The sequence below is a fragment of the Nilaparvata lugens genome, chromosome 2 (assembly GCF_014356525.2).
Source record: "Nilaparvata lugens isolate BPH chromosome 2, ASM1435652v1, whole genome shotgun sequence".
NCBI lineage: Eukaryota > Metazoa > Arthropoda > Insecta > Hemiptera > Delphacidae > Nilaparvata > Nilaparvata lugens.
This window is the reverse complement of record NC_052505.1, coordinates 31,007,442-31,031,764: the sequence shown is the minus strand read 5'-3', so window position 1 is coordinate 31,031,764 and position 24,323 is coordinate 31,007,442. Positions and strand designations below refer to the sequence as shown.

Sequence of the window (24,323 nt, the reverse complement as noted above, 5' to 3'; positions counted from 1 at the left end):
TTCATTTTTAATCCTTCTGCATTATTGTCAACCTGTGACCTCAGCAGGAGTCTCATTATAAGACAGGGTTGATGATAGGAGTTGGAGTTGGTAGCATTTGGTGTGATATTACGAAAGAGGAAGAAGTTAAAATGAAATATTTTTTTCTAAAAAACATCTCAGTTAATGGAGAATCGCATACATTTCTATAGACCCTCTAAGAGTTTTGACAATAATGGAATATTCTGATAAATCCATTCTCATAGTAAGGTATATATTATAATAATATGATTGATTGATCATTTTTCAAATATTCAGATTGTTTTGTGTTTTTCGATTCATGTTCTGGAACATTTCCAAATGCAAAATTCATAAAAGCCTTGCTTTTTGGGGATAAGTTTGTTTCTAATTATTTTTTGAATCAAATTTTCTAAGTAACTCATTATTTTACAGTTTAAAAGTGTTAAGTGATTGTAATCTTGTTATTTGATTTGGTTTTAAGCAATATGAATTCAAAATTGTTTGTTTTTATGTGTTTGCACTAAAAATTGGACCCTAAATCACAAGTGAATGAAACATAACCTACATTTTGGACTATGTATTAATCAAAATTCGGAAAAGGAAAATTTGGGCTGTGTCTGTTCGCCCTTCCCCAATCATTTCAACGATATGCTATTTGTAACTAAATTGATAAATAACTTATTTCTCATATTACTTTTTCAAGAGTGATTTTCTCCGGTGAGAATATAAATGATTGGAGCATTAAATTCATTCTGGTATAATGCCATCAGGCCTGGACTTTATTTAGCCTATCAATTCTGTGTGAATATGAATTTCAACATCAATTCGTCATCTTTTTGAGTGGAGGTAGGCAAAAAGTATTATAACATATAATAATCAGTATTTCAAGTGAGTGGTGAGAAAATAACAGTTGAACGGAAATTAAAAATTTTGTTGTCATGTCAATGAGGCTTGAGAAAGAGAGAACCTGAGCAATCACAAGTATACCAATGAGAAGAGATGAATATGATCATAGCAATGGCCAAGGTAGAGTAAGTTTCAATTCCATCTACTGAAGAGCACGAGTTTCATTTCATTTTCAAAATCATCAATTTGAGGCTAAATTTGAGCAAAAGATGCTAATCAAGGGTGTCAATTCGATAACAATAAAATTATCAGTTTGATTTGCAGTTTGTTATGGTGACAGTGAGGAAGAGTTGTGTGAAAAAGAGTTCAACCAATAGCAAGATAAGTAATGATGGAGCAGCGATTCTGCAGTTATAACTGCAGCCAATGGGCTGAAAATCCAACCGAACACAAGTTAAGAAAGTGAACAAATACCGTTTCCATGACCACAGCCAATGGGAGAAGAGTATGCTACTCGAGAATTGAGTGAAATTATTCAACGAATCACCAATCAACCAATGAGAAAGTAGAAAATTTGTTGTCAACAACAGCACATAGAAGGTGAAAAAGAAAAAAATTCACCGATGTAAAGCTCACCAAAACAGAAATTTTGTCAACATGACCAAAGCTACAGGAAGTTGATTGGAATATTGTTAAAAGCTCTAACAATATTACAAGCTAACCAATAAGAGAGCAGCATTTTAGTAGTCACGACAAACAATAATAAACAAATGTGAGTTGAGTAGGAAAAATTAATCACTAACAGAGCAGCGATTCCGTCATCAGATAGTGGGAAATTAGTAGAAGAGAATACTTGCAATAACAAACTAACACATTGGAGAATAGACATATTTTTTCTTCATGACAACAGCCTATAGCAGTTAAGTAAAAACGAATCAACAAGTTACGAGCTGACCAATAAGAAAGTAGTCATTTTGTTGTCATTGGGACACTCAGAACTCAACAAATCACATTATATCATGTGAATCATGTATATCACTGAATGAAGGGAAATGTTGTGGAAGAAGCAGGTTGGGAGAAGGTTTAGAGAAAGAAGAAAGTTGATAGGAGAAAACAATTGGAGAGAAGAAGAAATAAGAGGGGGAGGAGAAGGATGAAGTTGAAGAGAGCTTCAGAAGTTAAAAAGAGAAGTTCAGGAAAGAAAAATGATGAGAAAAGCCCTGTGCAACTGACAAATCGTCCATGGAATGATAAATATCCATCGAAAGTTTAATTCAATTAGAGCTTCGTCGGTTTGCTTGTTCAAAGCTGCGACCAATCATTTACGGAGCGAGAACATTTGCGAAATAGCTGCCTTGCAATGTGCGAGAGGGATAAAAAGCAGACGAAGAGTGAAAAAGAGTGGGAGAAGAAGTGAGAAGGAAAGTGAAATCTGGGGGATGGAGTGAGATAAGTAATGAAGGGTTCAGAAGTTGGGAAAAGGGTAAGAGAAGGATTGAGTGAGTTATATTTCGGTACAAAAACGCTTCCGAACCCAATCAGGGAATCATCACAGTAGATTTATTAGGGAGATGAAATTGAACGAATGAGACTGAGGTCATTGAACCCTTACAAAAATGTGTTCTTTATTCTCATGCCCTCTCACATTTTTGTAGTGTTTATCATTTGTTTGTGAACACGTTTCCATGTTTTAGTGGTTCTGAAATGTGATTGATTCATTATTTGTCAATTGCTAGGGTGTTTGTTTTCGTTCACTTGATTATTATTTATCAATATTTCGTTCTTTCTTCATGTTTGTAGTGATGTTTTTTTTACAAAATATGTATTGCTCGTGAACATGTTTTTATGTTTCCTGTGGTATTGGAGTGAGATTGATTCATTTATCTAGCTTTCCAGTGTTTGCTGTTGTTTACAAATCATCTACTAATATTTCTCTTGTGTGATATCCTATGCAGTGTTTTTCGCAAAATATATATTTGTTCGTAAAAAAAGAAGAAATTGATTGATTTATTTATTGAGCTCTTCAGTACTTGCTATTGTTCACAAATTATTTATTATTATTTCTCCTGTATGATTGCTTTAGTGACTTCCGCATAATATGAATGAATTGCTTTGTAAAAACGATTCAATATTGATTCTTTCATTTTTCATGAAACAATTTACACATTATTTTATGATAATTCAATTTAGAAACAAATTTTATCTACATTTTAATTTGGTAGATTGATTAGAAGGAGATAATATCAAGCTGTTAATTTATTAATTAATTACTCTAATGAACTATGTAATTTAATATTATATCAGTATTATTAACTAATGTAATTCCATTCCAATCAACATCTCAACCATAATATCAAATGGGTTTACAGCTAAGGTCTGAAATTGAAAACTTGATCCTGTTTTTGAGGTCGAGTAAAGAATGAAAGCCTCATTCCAGGGTCATATATGACTCCCAGATATACAGGATTAGTGGTTGATCCTCAACGAAGCCTAGGGACTTGATTGGACTGATTGGATATCTCTTTAGTGAGATTCACTTCAAACTCTCAGCATTAGATTAATGAGGAGCGCCAATGTGAGTCATTCATGAGGAGTGCAGGCAGTATGCCATGAATCTTACTATAGTCATTTTGGATTGGAGTTGTTTGATTGGCAGAGGGTCGCGGACTTATGATTCAAAGTTCAAGTTGCATGCTACAAGGTTGAATGTTGCCTATACAATCAGCAACATATTGTTGGACACGAGATATCAGAGGGTATAATGTAACATTCTATACTCTCTGCGAAATATTGGCCCAGTAGAATGTACAAAGTTCATTCAACTTGCTGCATTCAATTTGCAACACGTGTTCAACGTGCAGCGTTTGTTTAACATGCAATATCATGCAATTCTGTTGAACTCTCAACTCTTCCACAATTTAATTTGATATTGGAATTGTGAAATGTAATGAATAAATGAATAAATGAATAAATAATAAATAAATAATAAATGAATAAATGAATAAATGAATAAATGAATAAAATGAATAAATGAATAAATGAATAAATGAATGAATAAATGAATAAATGAATAAATGAATAAATGAATAAATGAATAAATAATAAATGAATAAATGAATAATGAATAATGAATAATGAATAATGAATAAATAATAAATGAATAAATGAATAAATGAATAAAGAATAAATGAATAAATAAATGAATAAATGAATAAATGAATAAATGAATAATAATAAATGAATAAATGAATAAATGAATAAATGAATAATGAATAAATGAATAATGAATAAATGAATAAATGAATAAATGAATAAATGAATAAATGAATAAATGAATAAATGAATAAATGAATAAATGAAATAAATGAATAATGAATAAATGAATAAATGAATAAATGAATAAATGAATAAATGAATAAATGAATAAATGAATAAATAATAAATGAATAAATGAATAATGATAAATGAATAATGAATAAATGAATAAATGAATAAATGAATAAATGAAAAATGAATAAATAAATGAATAAATGAATAAATGAATAAATGAATAAATGAATAAATGAATAAATGAATAAATGAATAAATGATAAATGAATAAATGATAAATGAATAAATGAATAAATGAATAAATGAATAAATGAATAAAGAATAAATGAATAAATAATAAATGAATAAATGAATAAATGAATAAATGAATAAATGAAAAATGAATAAATGAATAAATGAATAAATGAAAAATGAATAAATGAATAAATGATAAATGAATAAATGAATAAATGAATAAATGAATAAATGAATAAATGAATAAATGATAAATGAATAAATGAATAAATGAATAAATGAATAAATGAATAAATGAATAAATGAATAAATGAATAAATGAATAAATAATAAATGAATAAATGAATAAATGAATAAATGAATAAATGATAATGAATAAATGAATGAATGAATAAATGAATAAATGAATAAATGAATAATGAATAAATGAATAAATGAATAATGAATAAATGAATAAATGAATAAATAATAATGAATAAATGAATAAATGAATAATGAATAAATGAATAAATGAATAAATGAATAAATGAATAAATGAATAAATGAATAAATGAATAATGAATAATGAATAAATGAAAAATGAATAAATGATAATGAATAAATGAATAATGATAAATGAATAAATGTACAATATGCAACACTTCTGCAACACTTTTGCCTCTAGTGTTAGAACATTCGCATCAGTAAATATAGAGTGTTCATAATAAGATTTATCACATTACCTATATTAAACTCCACCATGTATGTATGCAAAAGGAAAAGAAACGCATGAGTCCTCATGCCTTGACGACCAAACATTGCACGAGCTTTTATTTTAAATTGTGGAACTCTTTTCATTCCAGATGAATTCGATAGTCCGCTGGGATTTGAACTTGGACACTTCAATATAATTTTATACTAAGCATGGAAAAGCACACATTGAAACTGTTTGAATGACTTACTGCCAATTAGCAACATATTACGAATTAGCCACTCTGCTGAATGGACGTAAATGCAGACTCATCCTTGAAAAAGTCGTTGCACCGGATTTTGAAACTTGCTTTCTCGCAATCAAATTTGTTTAAAGTATTTGCTCATCCATCTGTACTATTTACCTGCCGTATAACCATGTATGAGCTCAGTTTACCAGGTTTTATTCATCTAAAAAATACATTCCAGTGAACGTCATACAGCTGCCATTGCTACTCTCGTATTCATACATTTATGATTCAGTTGCTCTTTTAAATAATATCTTCTACATCCAACATTATCTAAAAACTATGGTATAGTACATGATTTATATTGAATTTGATTATGTGTATCAGGTGTCCAACTGATTGAATTCAGAGCAAGTATATAACTTTTTTATACTTTATATTAGTGTTTATAGAATTTCTCAAGCACTTATGCCCAGTTGCAGAGTCGTCACATCAAGTTGAAATCAGTCATTTAACTTATTTATGAAGTCATAACTCCACTTTGCAACGACCAACCATTTATGTTAGTGATTTTAAATTATTTCTCTCATAGCTATGTATGATTTTATCTAACGACTCTGCAACCGGACATTAGTTATCTATATAAATGAAATTGTTGAGTGAGCCTCAAATTTTGACATTCAATAACTTTTCTTTGTGAGCACCGAATTTGATGATTTTTTTTAGCTGTGTTTGTTATGTTCAGGAGCAGGTTAATGGTCTATCAAATTTATGATCCGACTTCAGGATTCTTTCCTACGGTCCTTCAAAGTTTACATGTAATCCTTATGGGAGAAGATTTGTGAGCTGGCCACACACAGAAATAAAAATCAGCTGTTATAATCATTGCGTCATCCAACAGCCGTCGGAAGATCTGTTTTTCTTTTTTCTTTCTACTGATTCACAACATTATTTTATTTCTAATAATAATGCCGCGGTAATAACGACGTCCAAACTTGGGTCGTAGAACTCGAAATGCTGTAAATTATTTAGAATTTTCATGGGAAAATCAGCAGCAAGGAGATATATACTATTCAATTTCCAAGCAAGCCGCATTCAACTATTTATATAAAAATACAAACTGCTGCACAACTAACTAGAACAAAGGAAGAACATATGAGAATATATATATATATATATATATATATATATATATATATATATATATATATATATATATATATATATATATATATGAATAAATAAATAATTATATATAAAATGAATAAAAAAGTAAATTTGCAACATTTGCACGACAAGCAACACCTGTTCACCTAGCAACACTTGAAAGCTTTTAATTTTCAAAATATGTACAATATGCAACACTTCTGCAACACTTTTGCCTCTAGTGTTAGAACATTCGCATCAGTAAATATAGAGTGTTCATAATAAGATTTATCACATTACCTATATTAAACTCCACCATGTATGTATGCAAAAGGAAAAGAAACGCATGTGTCCTCATGCCTTGACGACCAAACATTGCACGAGCTTTTATTATAAATTGTGGCTCTCTTTTCATTCCAGATGAATTCGATACTCCGCTGGGATTTGAACTTGGACACTTCAATATAATTTTATACTAAGCATGGAAAAGCACACATTGAAACTGTTTGAATGACTTACAGCCAATTAGCAACATATTACGAATTAGCCACTCTGCTGAATGGACGTAAATGCAGACTCATCCTTGAAAAAGTCGTTGCACCGGATTTTAAAACTTGCTTTCTCGCAATCAAATTTGTTCAAAGTATTTGCTCATCCATCTGTACTATTTACCTGCTGTATAACCATGTATGAGCTCAGTTTACCAGGTTTTATTCATCTAAAAAATACATTCCAGTGAACGTCATACAGCTGCCATTGCTACACTCGTATTCATACATTTATGATTCAGTTGCTCTTTTAAATAATATCTTCCACATCCAACATTATCCAAAAACTATGGTATAGTGCATGATTTATGTTGAATTTGATTATGTGTATCAGGTGTCCAACTGATTGAATTCAGAGCAAGTATATAACTTTTTATACTTTATATTAGTGTTATAGAATTTCTCAAGCACTTATGCCCAGTTGCAGAGTCGTCACATCAAGTTGAAATCAGTCATTTAACTTATTTATGAAGCCATAACTCCACTTTGCAACGACCAACCATTTATGTTAGTGATTTTAAACTATTTCTCACATAGCTATGTTTGATTTTATGTAACGACTCTGCAACCGGGCATTAGTTATTTATATAAATGAAAAGTGAGCCTCAAATTTTGACATTCAATAACTTTTCTTTGTGAGCACCGAATTTGATGATTTTTTAGCTGTGTTTGTTATGTTCAGGAGCAGGTTTATGGTCTATCAAATTTATGATCCGACTTCAGGATTCTTTCCTACGGTCCTTCAAAGTTACATGTAATCCTTATGGAGAAGATTTGTGAGCTGGCCACACACAGAAATAAAAATCAGCTGTTATAATCATTGCGTCATCCAACAGCCGTCGGAAGATCTGTTTTTCTTTTTTCTTTCTACTGATTCACAACATTATTTTATTTCTAATAATAATGCCGCGGTAATAACGACGTCCAAACTTGGGTCGTAGAACTCGAAATGCTGTAAATTATTTAGAATTTTCATGGGAAAATCAGCAGCAAGGAGATATATACTATTCAATTTCCAAGCAAGCCGCATTCAACTATTTATATAAAAATACAAACTGCTGCACAACTAACTAAGAACAAAGGAAGACCATATTGAGAATATATATATATATATATTATATATATATATATCATGGAGATTGCCTTATCACACCGTTCCACGTCATGCCCGATTCAGTGTGTGTGAGTTCCTTCCATTCAAACCAATAAGCAAGAAGCTTGCTTAGAAGGTAATTTGCACCTGGATGCAAAATTGCCGCATCGCTCTCCTCAGGTGTGCATCCAGCTAAAGTTTGTCCTGAGATGCATTAAATTTTTGGCGGTACGGAGTTCGCCGGGCCAGCTCAAATGATAATACTGTAGTAGAAACAGTAATGATCATTCCACCATGGCGTAAAGATCAACCAAACTGGTAACTGCCGACTCATGTGGCTAACATAGAGCTCATGCTCTTCAAAATTGGAGTATTAAACAGTAACTATTGTAGTGCTGTATTTTTAACGACTTCACATGTAGGGTGAATCTTGTACTAAATCAACGGTGTTGAGGTTATAAATTTTGTAACTGCGTGCGTGGACGCTAAGTGCACACCAGACTGATTGATTCACTACAAGATTCAATACAATTGTCGGAATCGCGGGAGGCCTAAACGCTCGCTCACCCTTGATTCTTCTAATGACAGATTGTATAGTGATGAAATTTTTATAAGCAGTGTAGCGACCGCTAAACACTGAAGATCGGATACCTTAAAATTATTACCTGTGAAGAATGAGCATACAAAATCATACAGGTCGAGCAAAAATCCCGATGTAGATAATTTACGGGACTGCGTCTCTAATAAGTTCTGAGGATGAAAAGACGGTGCTTGGACCAAATATCGTTCAGAATATACTTCGAGAACAGAGTCTTGTCGGTTTTATGCTCTATTGTAGGAATTATATGATCTCTGGCTGCATCTGCGGTACTGTTGATGTATTCGCTCCTAAGTCGAGGTTGGTAACAGATAAAAGCTGATATATGAGCAGGTAAGGACAAAGAGTAAATATCTTGATCTGACCCCACTCGCTACATCCACTTAGACCTGTTCCAATATCCAGCTTAATTCAATTATTCCAATGATCGTATTCGATCAGTTCTTGATGATATAGAACGTATCAGACACAATAATTGACAGGCTTAAGAAATAATCGAACTCAGAAAACGAATTAACAGAATTGAAATATATTATAATAAAATATATGATCATACAGTGCAGATTCAGAATTTGATTTACAGATTGATAATAATTTAGCATTGACCAAAAGAGTTAAAAATGTTCTTGTGCTTGCATGACACCATGCGTGATTCGACAGAATTTTGCAATTGATAAAATTTAACAGTTTTGAAAAAATAGTGAAAATAAATTATAAAATATTTTAAAAAGTTTGCTCGGGGTCGTGGTTCTGGCAGCGGAGGATAGTTAATCAACTACAAGTTCTTATAAATTCTATAGGAATAAATTCTAGGCTCTTAATAACTAAAAGTGCTTGTCAGCGTGGCCAATAATTTAACGAAGAAAATTTTATATTTTTCTGCACTGAAATATTTTCGAAGCGTAGATTGGGGCCCCTTTAAACTTATAACTCACGTGAATTTCCTTGGCGGTCGTGGTTTTCTTCTTTAGATCAAAAATCGTTTGATCGGCAGCGGGTCCAGGCTTCGGTTTCAGCACGTGGGGAATTTTAATTAAATATTTCCTTCACCAAATTAATTAAGGGATGATTTAACTTTAAACTTTCAATTTATCGATTGATGAAAATAAATTTACAAATAACAAATAGATTAGCCTAAAAATATTGGCTCACAAATAAAACATATAAAATCGAACGAAAATTTTACAAATAGGTCTTGGTAACTATAACGAGGTCTGAACGGTGAGGATTTCAAAAGGGAAGTGCTGTCTTTTTCTCTAAGCTTCTTGGCAAGACCTTTCTTCTGAGAATCTCGATGTAATAATTTGCATGAAAATTTGCCATTGGTAGAACGATTGTGACGTAGACGTGACGTCAGTGGCAGGCAGTAGAATATAATTCCTTTAATTACAATAATAATTCAATTTATGTAATTCTTAAAACTGCTTAATCTTCTAGACATAGTTCCTCTCATACAATGTACATGTGCTAGCGTATATGATAAGGCAGGTTTGTTGTCTGATAGTAGATTAACATGTGTTGCTTTCAAACGATCACCTTTTTGGTGCTATTTTTATGCACTATGATTGGCTTAGGCTTGCCAAAGAGATTTAATTACCATGTGGTTCAGTTGAAGTAATAATTAATAAATTAATATTCTTATACAATTTTTATTATGTCTGAGACTGTTATAATTAATTTCTGCAGTCTTTATCAATAATATAATTTCATGCTATGACCTAGTTAGTTACAATAAGACTTGACATATAATATAATTTCTTAAATAATAAATAATTTCAATGATAATACATACATTTTATTTTTTATTCGAAATTCTTGGTCCTTTAATGATAGTTTTTATAATTTTTTGGAAATGATATTATACTTTGCATGAAACCGGCATGACCTTTGACAATACTTTGAATCAGTCAGCTGCGTTCGAACTGCTTTAAAAACATCTGATCGATAGTAAACAAAGTGTAACCTCAAAATTCAATGAGCAATTCATAAATAATTCGTGCTTTATTTGCACCGAATTTGATGATTTTTTAGCTGTGTTTGTTATGTTCAGGAGCAGGTTTATGGTCTATCAAATTTATGATCCGACTTCAGGACTCTTTCCTACGGTCCTTCAAATTTTACATGTAATCCTATGGGAGAAAATTTGTGAGCTGGCCACACACAGAAATAAAAATCAGCTGTTATAATCATTGCGTCATCCAACAGCCGTCGGAAGATCTGTTTTTTTTCTTTCTACTGATTCACAACATTATTTTATTTCTAATAACAAAGCCACGGTAATAGCGACGTCCAAACTTGGGTCGTAGAACTCGAAATGCTGTAAATTATTTAGAATTTTCATGGGAAAATCAGCAGTAAGGAGATATATACTATTCAATTTCCAAGCAAGCTGCATTCAACTATTTATCTAAAAATACAAACGGCTGCACACTAACTAAGAGCAAAGGAAGTCCATATTGAAAATATATCTATATATATATATATATATATATATATATATATATTATGGAGATTGCCTTATCACCCGTTACACGTCATGCCCGATTCAGGGTGTGTGAGCTCTCCCATTCAAACCAATAAGCAAGAAGCTTGCTTAGAAGGTAATTTGCACCTGGATGCAAAATTGCCGCATCGCTCTCCTCAGGTGTGCATCCAACTAAAGTTTGTCCTGAGATGCATTAAATTTTTGGCGGTACGGAGTTCGCCGGGCCAGCTAATATGATAATACTGTAGTAGAAACAGTAATGATCATTCCACCATGGCGCAAAGATCAACCAAACTGGAAACTGCCGACTCATGTGGCTAACATAGAGCTCATGCTCTTCAAAATTGGAGTATTATACAGTAACTATATTACCCAATATATTAAAATATAGTTACTGTAGAGTATTCCAACTATGTATTTTGTGATTTGAAGTCTTTCACCTAAATCTTGCTATTTGTACACTTTTGTCAGAATGTGAGAGCTCTTCAATATCACTTCGAAGTAACTATGGCCGTTTTTGGACGTACGATTTTTTGACGTCATTATAAATTCTATTAAACACATGATGTCAAACAGTTGATGTTTGTCAAGTTCTGTTTAATCCAAAGAACTTAAGATATCTCTTCAAGGTCTTTGGTTTAATCTGTTTCTCCTTCGAAGTTGAAGGTTGCAAGATCAATTCCGAAAACATGTTTTTGGAAATGGAAATTCACTTTTGTATTTTTCCATCAAGGTTGAGCTCGAAACATTTACACTCATGATAATAATTATGTATTCAAGGGTTTATAGATAGTTCTGAAGATAGGAAAAAGTGGTTGAGTAATATTGAAATACCGGTATGAAGTTCCATTATTATTATCATTGAGCTTGAGACAGCGAAGAAGATCTTAAAAGTTAAATTCCATATTGAAGGAATACTTAATACCATATTCTCAAAAATAATTTTTCAAATCTTTCTTTGCTAAGCTCGCTTTGATTGACTTGCAATCAATAAGTTCTAAGGCGGTTAAATTTTAATTCGATTCTAGTGCAACTGGCCGTTATTCTCTCTAAACTTCACTATTATACTCTAGATCCGGCCATCCAGCATTATATCCTGAATTAGATATTGAATCTTTCTCTATAACATGATTGTGCAAAACGAGAACTTTGATTTTGTGGAAATGTGTTATGTTGAGTTCAGCCACTCATAGCAGAATCTATCAAATCAAATCTCCAGGCTCAGCTTGTCAAGTTATCACGTGAAACTCAAAAGTTATTGGTAAGATGGATCAAACAGCTTAGATTTCAATTCACTTGAGAATCTATTCAACATGGTTCAACTAATACTTGTTAGCCGGGAATTAACTTTGTGAGCATCACTCATCTTGCTTGCTGGTTGGTGTGTTCATGTAATCTTCTTCTTCTTCTTCTCTTCTTCTTCATCATCTTCTTCTTCTTCTTCTTCTTTTCTTCTTCTTCTTCTTCTTCTTCTTCTTCTTCTTCTTCTTCTTCTTCTTCTTCTTCTTTCTCTTTTCTTCTCCTCTTCTCCTCTTGATATGTCCAAAGCTCCGCCAATTTATGTAGATGCATAACAATATAATTAACACTATAATCTATAGTTATTATATTACAAATTGCTTTTTCATATCATATACAGTTCAATATTATTTTCTTAGTCTGTATCATGTAAATTCATCTATAATTTTGCTGTATTGTAAGCTATTGTATATAAGTGTATAAGACAGTATATATTGTAATCTACATAAATAAAGTACTCAATCAATCAATCAATCAATCAATCAATCAATCAATCCTTCCCCTTCTCCTTGATGGGTGATTGTGGTGTTTCCCCTTTATTCATTCTTATTTCTCTTCCACTTTGACATCTCCTTCCCTTATCTATATCTTTCATTACTTTTCTCTCTCCCACTCCTCTCCCTTCTACTCCTTCCACACCTTAGCTCCTCCTTTTCCTCCTCACTTTATTCATTCCTCTATCTATCACTTTTTCTCTCTTCTCCTCTAGAAATTCCTAGATGGAATCGCTGGAGTAAAGTGAGGTTGTAGCTGTATGTTCATCATAATTTATAGTGAGAGACTACCATGTTCCTGACTGTACGCTAAGCCTATATTTATGTATTATCTGATATATTATACAGATGTACATATATTATATGGAATAACTGGAAAACTTTGTTAGCGTAAGTAGGGTTTGAAACCCGTGCTTGATCGTATATAGGCAAAGTTGAACAGAATAAACTTTCACTTTTGATGTATGTATATACTTTTAGTTGTACTTTTGATGATGTATGTAATGGTAGTTACGCTAGATCTTTTTTCCTCTCGTCTACCCTCTTATGCTCTCTTACTATTTATTTTCTCATTTTCTCTCTCCTCTCAAATTCTGTGTCAATGAAGGCAATATTCTTCGTTATCCTTCACCAAGAATTAATAATCATTCGTTGAAAATCCGCTCAATTTTAAAGCGTTCATTATTATACTATGGAAATCCGAATTGCATAGCAGTTTTCCTCCCAAATTATGATTGATTATTCTTTATTCTGTGAAGAACTGATTAATAATAAGCTATATTATTGTTCCTGTAACTTATTGTATATGCAAGTTGATTTTTCAACTCACTCAAAGAAATCTATCCTAATCTCTCTCTCAATCCCTATCACTATTTTTCTCTCACTTCCTCAATGTCTTTACTTATTCTCTCTTCCGAGAATCTGAATCATTTTAGCGAAGTTATGTTGTCTTAAGTTCAAGCTCTCGTAAATTATTTGATGAATTATTCTTGAAGATTAGTTGAACATTTTTAAGAATGTTAAATTCGTTAGAACAATTGGAATTACATGAAAAAGATACAAAAAAGAAAAGAAGATAAGGTGCGGGAGAAATGGCGAGGAGGGAATTGCTGAAGGAAAAGAAAGAGAAGAAGACGAGGAGAATTGAAAGGAGGGTAGTGGAAGGTGGAGAATAAATGAGAAAAAATGTAACGAGTAGATTAGCAATGGAAAGAAGAATGAATGAAGAATAAACGAAAAGGATAAAATGTAGAAGGGAAACAGAAAAAGACGTGGATAGAAAGATCAACGTGTAAGAGAATGAGACGAACTTTTGCATGTAGAGGGGAGGATGGTGATAAATAAAAAGGAGAGAAGAGAGAGAATGAAGAAAAAGGAAAAAATGAGAGAAATGAGAAGAAGTAAGAGGAAGAAAGATAAGAGGAATGGTGTATATTTAGAGAAAAGGAAATAAGGATGAGAATGAGGAAGTATAGGAGGATAAAATTATGGAATAGAATGGCGAAGTTTAAACTGTAATCAACTCTAGCTATTGAAAAGAGAAGTCAGAAAATGGAGAAAAAAATCAAGAATCGAGGACAAAGATGTAGCATTTAAGAGAGGGGACAGGCACAACAACGACAGGTGAAAGATGAGATGAGGAAGAAGAGCAAAGAATGAATTATATGACGAGAAGAAGTATAGGTAGAGGTGGTAATGGTGTAGGGAAGGAAAATGCGAATAAGAAGGCGGAAGAGAAGTAGGTGTAATAGTACGAGTAGAAGGTATAATCAGAAGCAGCAGGATGAGGATAGAAGTAGGTTGTAGTAGGAAGAAAAGGAGTAATAAACAGGTAAATAAGATTGAAATGAACGAATAAGAAAAGAGTGAGAGAGAGGAACAGTTGGATGGAAATTGAGTAGGGAAGGAAGATGAAAATGGTGGTGGCTTGAAGAATTTTCAGCTGTAAATCTTCCCTAGTGATTGCTCTTGACTAAACCTTACAAAATAGCCAATTTCAAACTTCTAAAAGCTATTTCATATCATAAGCTAGCAAAAATCCATCATTCTGAAAATGCTGATCAAAGTATTTAACAATGCTTATAAGTTTAAAAATATTATGATTTTCCTGTCAGAAATGTTACAAAGTTGTATGCTAGGATACTTTGTTATCCTTCATTCTATATCTCAAAAGTTGATACACTTTTGTACTTTATTTATGATATAATATATGGTTACATCTTGTTAGTTTGGACGAGGAATGAATTTTTTGGATGAGGAAACTTTTCTTGTTTTTAATAAGTTGGCATTATCTTCAACAGGAAAATTTATCTATTGGAAAATGCTTTGAATGATGGAATTCATCTAATATCATTCATCGACTACATATTATTCTCCTCTCCAAAGGTGGCGTTTCCAGAAATAATTTTGAGGGGTGGGTCATAACATTGGTGTAGAAAGCATCTAAACTTTGGGGGTGACACCGGGGGGTGTGGGGGTTCTCCCATAAGCAAATGTCGCTACATGCCAGTTGAGGCACTACATGAATTGGATACATTACAAACGGTTGACCAATCAGGAGAATATAGGCGGGAGTAAATTTTTCTACAATGACCATATAACAGAGTGATTAGTTACAACGATACATTTATTTACATACAGAAATATATGGAGAAATATACGTGTTTCCTATACGTGTTTCCTATAACTGTCCTCCTGCTTTGATAGACATATTGTTACAAAAATTCAAATTTGCGTGAAATTCCACCAAATTGTAAGTATATTTTCAAAATTTCGCTGGGGTATGTGGGCTCTCCCCCGGAAAATTATGAAAATATACCTTCAATTTGGTAGGATTCTACTCAATTTCCACTTAAAAATCATACTAGTTTTTTGTGTTCAGTTCAGTAGGCCACTTATTATTTCGAATTTCTCTTAAAAATTTTACAGGCTGTGAGAATTTGGGATTGACCTAAGGGTCCTCAATTCGATAAATCGGAATGGACTCACCGATTTTTTTTTCAAGCATTCGTCCCCGGACAGCAATCCTCCGGTAGAGTATTAGTCTTCTGTCCACCAGCCTTCTTTCACACGCGTATTCACTAAACCGTTTATTCACTTCGATTATCCGCACACTTTTACGATTGCAAGTCCCGAGAAGTCTAGGAGAAGAGTGACAAGAACAGGCCGAGTTCCTTCTCAGTTGCCGGGAGAGAGTCCCGTTACTCTAGCAGATAACGCCGTAGGCTAATACTTCCCGAAAGTTATGGAGGTGGGGGGTAAGCACCCTCAATTGCAAAAGGGAGAACTCTCAATGTAAGAGGACTAGATAATGAACATGGAGGTAGAGGGATAATTTGAAGAACACCTTTCCGAGAGAGAGAGAGGATATAATAATAATTAAAACTATAACTTGAGACAATTACATTTATAATATCACAGTATTGGAATGAATCTTTATTATATTAAAGCTGCATGAACCGAAGTAATAGCTGGCTGGCATCTTATCTTATCGATATTGCTGCTCGCTACTATCAATTTGAGCTATGCCAGCCCGCTTATGAAATGTGATGTCACAAGGCTTAAGGTTTTTTGATAAAATAACAAATAGAATAGAATGAAATAGAATGTTATTGAATAAGCATACCTATTATTGAATAGCTTGCAAATTTCAGCTCCAAAGTAATTATTGAACAAACTTCAACACCGTAGGCCTTGGCTTCTCTTGACTCATAATTTTCTCAAGTTTTCATGATCATTCACCATAATGCTCAAACTTGAATTTTTGGAAGGATGAATGAAACCATTTTTAAACTTATTGGGAGGACGTATTCCCCTGTCCACGGTGGAAACTACGCTGGTTGATCATAACTTGGGTTGTGGGGTTTCAATAAATGTTCATGAAAATGATATGAACTTGAATTGAATTTCATCCTATTCTTATCATTCAATCTGATCTCTTCCAATACGTAGGCCTAAATTTGATACTCCCATCCCTACATTCCTCTTTCGAGGGACTTTGCCAACGGGAAGTTGTCACCAACACCATATTATAAAAATTCCAGTCTCTCCAAATCTACCAATTATCAATGATTTTGACAAAAAAATGGAATGTCAATTATCGTTATTACGAACCATTAACAGGCCTATTAACAAATTAATCTTTATCTTTTCAAAAATATACTTGATACAGCACATATTTCCACATTCAACGCCAATGATTCACAAAAACATTTCATAGTCCTCCTTTAAAAAGAAGAATTGTGAATAAAACTAGTATCAATGCAATTTTGTATCACGTTTGTATAAAACGTGATAGGAGGAAGTATTAGTAAAATGAGTTCAAAAAATATTGAAGATTTAGATAGGCTATGCGATAATATTGATATGAATTATGGTTGATTTTCATTGGATGGTTATGTGAAAATTGTAAAGTATTAAATCTGGGTAGATAAAAAGCCCTAACAGAAACAGTAATAGGTCTGAAAATAAAGTAACTGGCTAATATCGCCAAATAGATAATAACTAAGATTAGATAGCATCAGCTTGTTCTGGCTAAATGGTGCAAAAACCTAAAAAGGATTTGAAGGAATTTTTATTGCTCATAAATAGATTATTATATAAAATATTTGAAGATTGAGGTTATGTACATGTATTCACGGATCGGTGACCTAGAGATCGATCAAACCGAGAAACGTAGAATCTGACCAAAACCCCTTGGCAGAGCTTTATTGCAATCAGATGGTGTGCAATGTGAAAAAACACCTGATCACGTGGCTAATTATTAAGTAGCATGGAATTAATATTAATGTATAGAATATTAGCTAGCATGTAAAGAGCATAAATAAAAAACCAAATAAAAATAATTTAATGTATTCAGGAAATAAGAGGTACCAGGCGCATGAATACCAAATAAAATTTGCATGCACCAATAGTAAAACGGCAGTTAATAGGCGGCAATTGTAGGCCAATTCAAAAATATTTATATATATTTCTATAAATGTTCGGAATCTATGTTGAATTGTTATATAGTCTATGTTATCGATATGGCTCGAAAGCAAAGAAATTATTAATCATACAATCTAAGTAATATTTTGGTATTTTTTGTAAGATCTATTTGAACCTAAATGGCGGAGGACTAAGATATTTAAATTTTATGCTAATTTGAAAGTCGGAAATAGGATCTGTAAAACTTGAGAAAGGAGAACCAGCACTCGCCAACCAAATGCCACCATAAGAGGACCCCAAATATTTTAGAGCGTAGTACCTTACTAATGATTTTGTAAAAGTTAAAGTTAAATTAAATTATTAAATTTCTTAAAAGACTTCGTGATGCTATTGTGAAGCAGAAGTCATTTTCATTTTTAATTAAATTTACAACCCCTTGGAGGAGACGATTCCGGCTACCATATTCCCGGACCACATGGAGTTGGATCGACATCGGCGGCTTACAAGAAGATTTTCGACACGTGAGTGATAAATTTGAATTAGTGATGGGCGCCCTAGTGCTTCGAATTAATCTGATGATCAAAGCTAGCTCGCCGAAAGGGTTTTTATTATAAATTAAGAAATTAATAAGAGTAATACTTGCGCAAGTAAAATTAGTATTAAAGGTATTTCATTGAAAGAAAAATATAGATCAATATTTCAGAAATTTCTATTAAATCAAAGAAGTACAAAATCTAGGCTATTAAAACATATGCATATGATATTTAATTTTTGCAATATAATTTGCGATAGTTTATTATAGCTCTAATTCACTAGATGAATGGCTCTACCTATTCCGTCAGGTGCCGAATCTTGCACCCTGAGATAAAAATATATATTCGATACAAAGAAATCTACTAAGTACTAGAGATTTTAATATATATATATTTGGATTATTAGTGGCTAATTTATCAAGCTGATCTTAAAGCACACATTTTTAATTGAATTGTCCAAGTCGACAAGTATTAGCAAGCGCATATCGCAGCTACATGCAAAAGAATGCATATGATTTTAAGATAAAGGCACATGGTAATGATTCGTGCCATAAATCTAGAATATAAGTTTAGCCTGTGATATTTTATTGATTTCAATTATTGTTCTATTTTTATATTATATTTTTTATCGCTCTTATATATTTTTTGCCTCGATCTATTTTTGCATTATTTGTTTAATATATGTATGAAACGTTCATGGTGTGCAATTTATTTTTTATTCCTCAACACTATAGTATAAGTATCATATTTATATATATTTATTATTTATTGAATTACAAGAGTTATAGGAGAAGCCCATATCTAGGCCTATCAAGATTTTTTAAGACTGAATACTATTAGAAAACCACGACCTAATTATATCAAATCTCATGCTTTACCGACTGATGCCAAGCAGGAGGCTAATCGTTATTTAAATATAAAGAATAACGTGACATAAAGACATGCCGTACCAACGTGGGACTGATGATGAGAGCCAAGCTCATTGAATAATTATTTGAAATTAAGTCAATAACCATATTGAAAATTATAGATAACTTATACGAGTTTTGAGGAAAACTGGCGAAGGGAAATTTGTATTACTTTTTGGGGAATCAATAGCTTTAAATAAAGAGAATTATATGTTTTAAAGAAAATTTTATATTATTAGTACTGTAAAAAAAAAAAATACATGTTTATAGAGAGAGATTATATTTTATAAGCCTAAACTGCTATTACTTTCTAGTCAAAAATATATTATGTGTTTAAGCCGGTTGGAAAATAAGTCACAGCCTGTAAACTAGCCAAGAATAAATTAAAACAAAACATTGGGGGCGCTAGAGCATTATAAAAAACTTAAGTATAAATACCTTGTTGTATGAGTATCCAAACACTTTACACATCACTGTTTCACTGTAAGTCCCGGTTTGTGTCTCTTTTTTAAGCATTTTCGCTTATCATTTTATCACTTTTAATTAGCATTTATCATATTTGACATAATGAATCACACTCCCGCAAACTCTGAAGTTTCATATATGTACGGCGGTTGCACAGATCCCACTTTGTCGACTCCAAGCACATCAAACCCCACCACGGTAGATGCCAATACGCCACGAGAAAGGGAACCAGGAAGCGTCGGGTCGATAGTCTTCGATCCACCAGGTCTGCAACCTCTATCATCCACTCGAATCGACGCCGCTGACACACCATTGAATCAACGGATAGTAGAGATCAACTTTGAAGGGGGCGAGGAGCAGCCTGCAGAACCCGCATCGCCGGAGGCCGAGTCACACCTGAGCAAACAAAGTATATTTTCAATCACAGAGTTAGATCCGCTTCAAAAGGTAATAATGGAACAAACTAGCAGTACTTTCAATATTATGTTACAAAAAACAATGGATAATATGATGCAGGAGATTAAAAAAGAGATTGCTACAGTAAAAGAGGAAAATAAACAAACAGTGGAACAGGGCATGAAAGAGACCGCAGGCGCTATAAAATCAGTAGAACAACGGTTGGATAATATTGAAACTAAAGTAGAGAATCATAGGGAAGAATTAAAAGCAATGATAACTCTACAAAACGAAAGTCAGGATAAAGTTACGGCAGGATTATCGGAAAGGTTGGATACGGTTACATGTGAACTCAATGAAAGGATAGATAACCTAACCACACAAATCACTACACCCATTCAGGATATAACAAATAACATTAAGGCCGATTGCCACCAAGAAATCCACAAACAAATTACCGTTGCCAATCAAACATTAACAACTACAGTTGACAAAAATATTAACAGTATTAAAGAAATACAAAATAAACAGATTAATATGTCCACAAAAATGAACCAACTGCAAGGTAGCATAAATCAAAACACAGAACCTGTAAAGCTTTAAACGGAACTCTACTAATTCAAAAATCCACTCTGACTCAATTAAATCAAGAAATAAACGCAAATAAAATTACACATAATAGTCAATGGCAGATAACACAGGAAAAAATAACAGCATTAGAAAATCATATTCAACAACGACCTCAAGGGATTCAAACAGACAACCTCAACGTACATAGTATATTACAAGGACTAGGAAAATTTGATAATACTGATCGCCATTTGCAACCTCAACCATTCATTGATCAGATAAAATTAGTACAAACTCTTGCACCTACCTCTTGGAATTTTTGGCGTCTTCGTTTGACTAATTTATTGATTGGCGAACCCCTGATGTTCTTTCGGAGTAGAGCCATGAATTTACATCATTGGATGAGTTTGTAGCTGTCTTCCTGGAACAGTATTGGAGCAGAAGTAAACAGTTGGACGTGCTAGCGGACATTATATCATGCGATTTCAACCCTAACTTAGACGGTGCATGTACCACTTTCGTCACTGCCCTACAGTTTAAAAATTCTCAATTGAGCGAGCCCATTAATGAATCGGCATTAGCAAGTATTATTTTAAAGAAGCTACCGTATCAAGTTAGAATGGCACTCGCCACACAACCCATTACTGATTGCAAGCAGCTGATAAATCATTTATATGGCATACAGTCTGTGATGGCAATATCAAACCACCGTTCAGACCAGAGATACGCACAAAATCAACATAACTCAAAATTTAGTCAGAATAACAGCCAAAATTATGAATCAGTACCATATGATTGCTCACGATCTACCCCTCAATTTAAACGCTGCTATAATCATAATCAAAATAACAGCTGGAATAATAGAAGTTTTCAGAATCGTCAAACAAACCATTATCCACAGCAAACCTATGAAAGAAAGTATTATTATGGCCGTGATCGATTTAACACAAATAATGATAACACTCAGAATAATTATGACAAAAATTACAAACCGCCACCTCATCAAATAAGTACAAACTACACATTAGAGCATGCGTCCAGATCAAATCACCAAAAAACACAGAAACCAACACCCAACAACCCGCCACCAGATACACAGAAAGCTACAGCTAATAAACCAGGACTATATGATACCCCCGATATAACACCTACAAGCTCCAATGAAACAAACAAAGAAAATCCAGATATTTCAACATCATACACCACCTTTAGAAATGATTTACCTAAAATATTATTAGAAGAACAAAAGCCAATACCAGATAAACCACCACCAAAAACCAGCCGCAAACCTCAACCCATACTAAGCATCCTGTTCCCTACCGAAGATCCCTCACCGCCGGAGAACAGCAACAGCCACCAGGATCATGCTATAATCAAGGAGTTGGTGGATACAGAACAAATTAAAAATGTAACAGATCCGTGCACTGAACCTACAACCGCCTATCAATGGACACCACCGAAGCAGACAGAGGACCCCAAGATAGAGGATCAAGAGGACGACACCAGGGAGGACGGCATCCAGGACAAGAGGAGCGACCACCGTAAGGCCCGGAGACGGAGGCGCCCGAGGACACCCGACCGGCATCAGGACGAGGAGGACGGACTAGCGGACACAAGAAGCATGCATCGTAAGGCCCGGAGAAAGAAGCGAAAGAAACGGAGGAACCGCGCGCGCGCATACCGGCCGCATGCACGGTTCAAACGCCCGAGGAGGATACCGGACCGGGACCAGGTTGGAGAACAGACCACCGACGTCATGCATCCGCGGCACATACGTTTTAAGAGAGCCAATCAGCGATGTGACCGGAATAATGGGCCAACGAAATGGGATAAAAACAGAGCTACTAAAGGGAATATTACGGAATCATGCATGGGCAACAAGGAAATGGAAGTACCTGGCTATATGTTGAAAGATTATATTGTTAAGAAGTTGATAAATGTTTTGATATGGTGTGTAATGTTTGTTATAATGGCTGTGATAATATGGAAAGGTGATGCTATAATTAAGACCATGTTATTGTTGAAAGAATTTATTAGTGTTGATTGGAAGTGTTATATTATTGAATTGTTTATTATGATGATGAAGCCTAATAATGAATTTAAGTGGAAAGTATCGGATGAAGATGATTGGAAGCTTTATATTATAAAGTCGTTTATTGGTGTAACTAGAATTATAAACAATGCCACTAAAGTGAAAATATTGAGACTCAACGAAATAAATAGAAATAATAAGGAAGAAAACAGAACCAGATCAAGGAATTGTTTTAAAAGATACACAAGATACCAGGGCTTTAAATTTATGAAGGATAAATTATCAATTAGGACAGCCTCAACAATCAACAGCAGATAACCTCACCAGCCTACAACATCTACAAACAGAATGCAAGAAGATGCAAGTAAATCACAACATTTCCACATGCAATATCGTTGAATTTGAAATAAATATGATAAGAAATCAAGGAAAACATTATTATCAAACCGATTACTGACCTTCCTTAATAAATTTAATCTTGGCATAGGACCGCATGGCAACAATCCAGTGTTTTAATTCCTTCCAACCGGTAGAAGCCTGCAATAAGAAAAAGAATAATTTTTAAATGTGTGATTAAATTAGCTACATCCACTAAAAAAGGACACAAGCGGGGATAGTATATTTAAAATTTGTAAATTACCTTTAAAGAGAAAAAAATGCAGCAGTTAGGTTAATTATGAAATTCGACAGCAAATTCTGTAGAGCCAGTGACCAGCTGGGCAAGGCCACCTGAATCAAATATGTAATGCCTGCAAACATATGATTATGAAAAAGTATGGTTACCCCAAAGTTGTTATTTATTATTGTTATTTATTATTGTTATTTATTATATTTATTAATGTCGGTATATTTATTTATATGTTTTATATTTATTACTTTTAATTATGCCACGTTTGTTACCTGAAAAGACCTAAAGTGAATACAAGCTACCAAAAAACCAAAGAGCCATTAGCAAAAGAAAAGTATTGTACCTGATGTATAGAAAATTATTTGTATTAAGACCTAAGAAATACTATAAGATATAAGCCCAGAAGTTTTGTGAATCGAAATTATTGTCTAAAAGGAATCATTTGTGAGAATTATGAAATGTGTGTAGTTAGGTTGGCGGCCCTGCAAGCGGCGAATTTAAAAATTACTATGTTTTAAGTGTTGTCAGGATAAATATAAATATAAAATATTTGAAGATTGAGGTTATGTACATGTATTCACGGATCGGTGACCTAGAGATCGATCAAACCGAGAAACGTAGAATCTGACCAAAACCCCTTGGCAGAGCTTTATTGCAATCAGATGGTGTGCAATGTGAAAAAACACCTGATCACGTGGCTAATTATTAAGTAGCATGGAATTAATATTAATGTATAGAATATTAGCTAGCATGTAAAGAGCATAAATAAAAAACCAAATAAAAATAATTTAATGTATTCAGGAAATAAGAGGTACCAGGCGCATGAATACCAAATAAAATTTGCATGCACCAATAGTAAAACGGCAGTTAATAGG

The 24,323-nt window shown here is 33.2% G+C and overlaps 1 protein-coding gene across 1 annotated transcript in view; it reads right to left on the bottom strand.

Annotated features, from left to right (window-relative positions):
* The window catches only part of LOC111047790 (phenoloxidase 1), an 88,498-nt gene extending 72,384 nt beyond the window's left edge, over positions 1 to 16,114 (bottom strand). Inside the window, exon 1 of the mRNA XM_039421002.1 lies at positions 15,979 to 16,114. The gene's annotated coding sequence lies outside the window, so the exon portion shown is untranslated. The remainder of the gene's footprint in view (positions 1 to 15,978) is intronic.
* Positions 16,115 to 24,323: the final 8,209 nt, after the last annotated feature.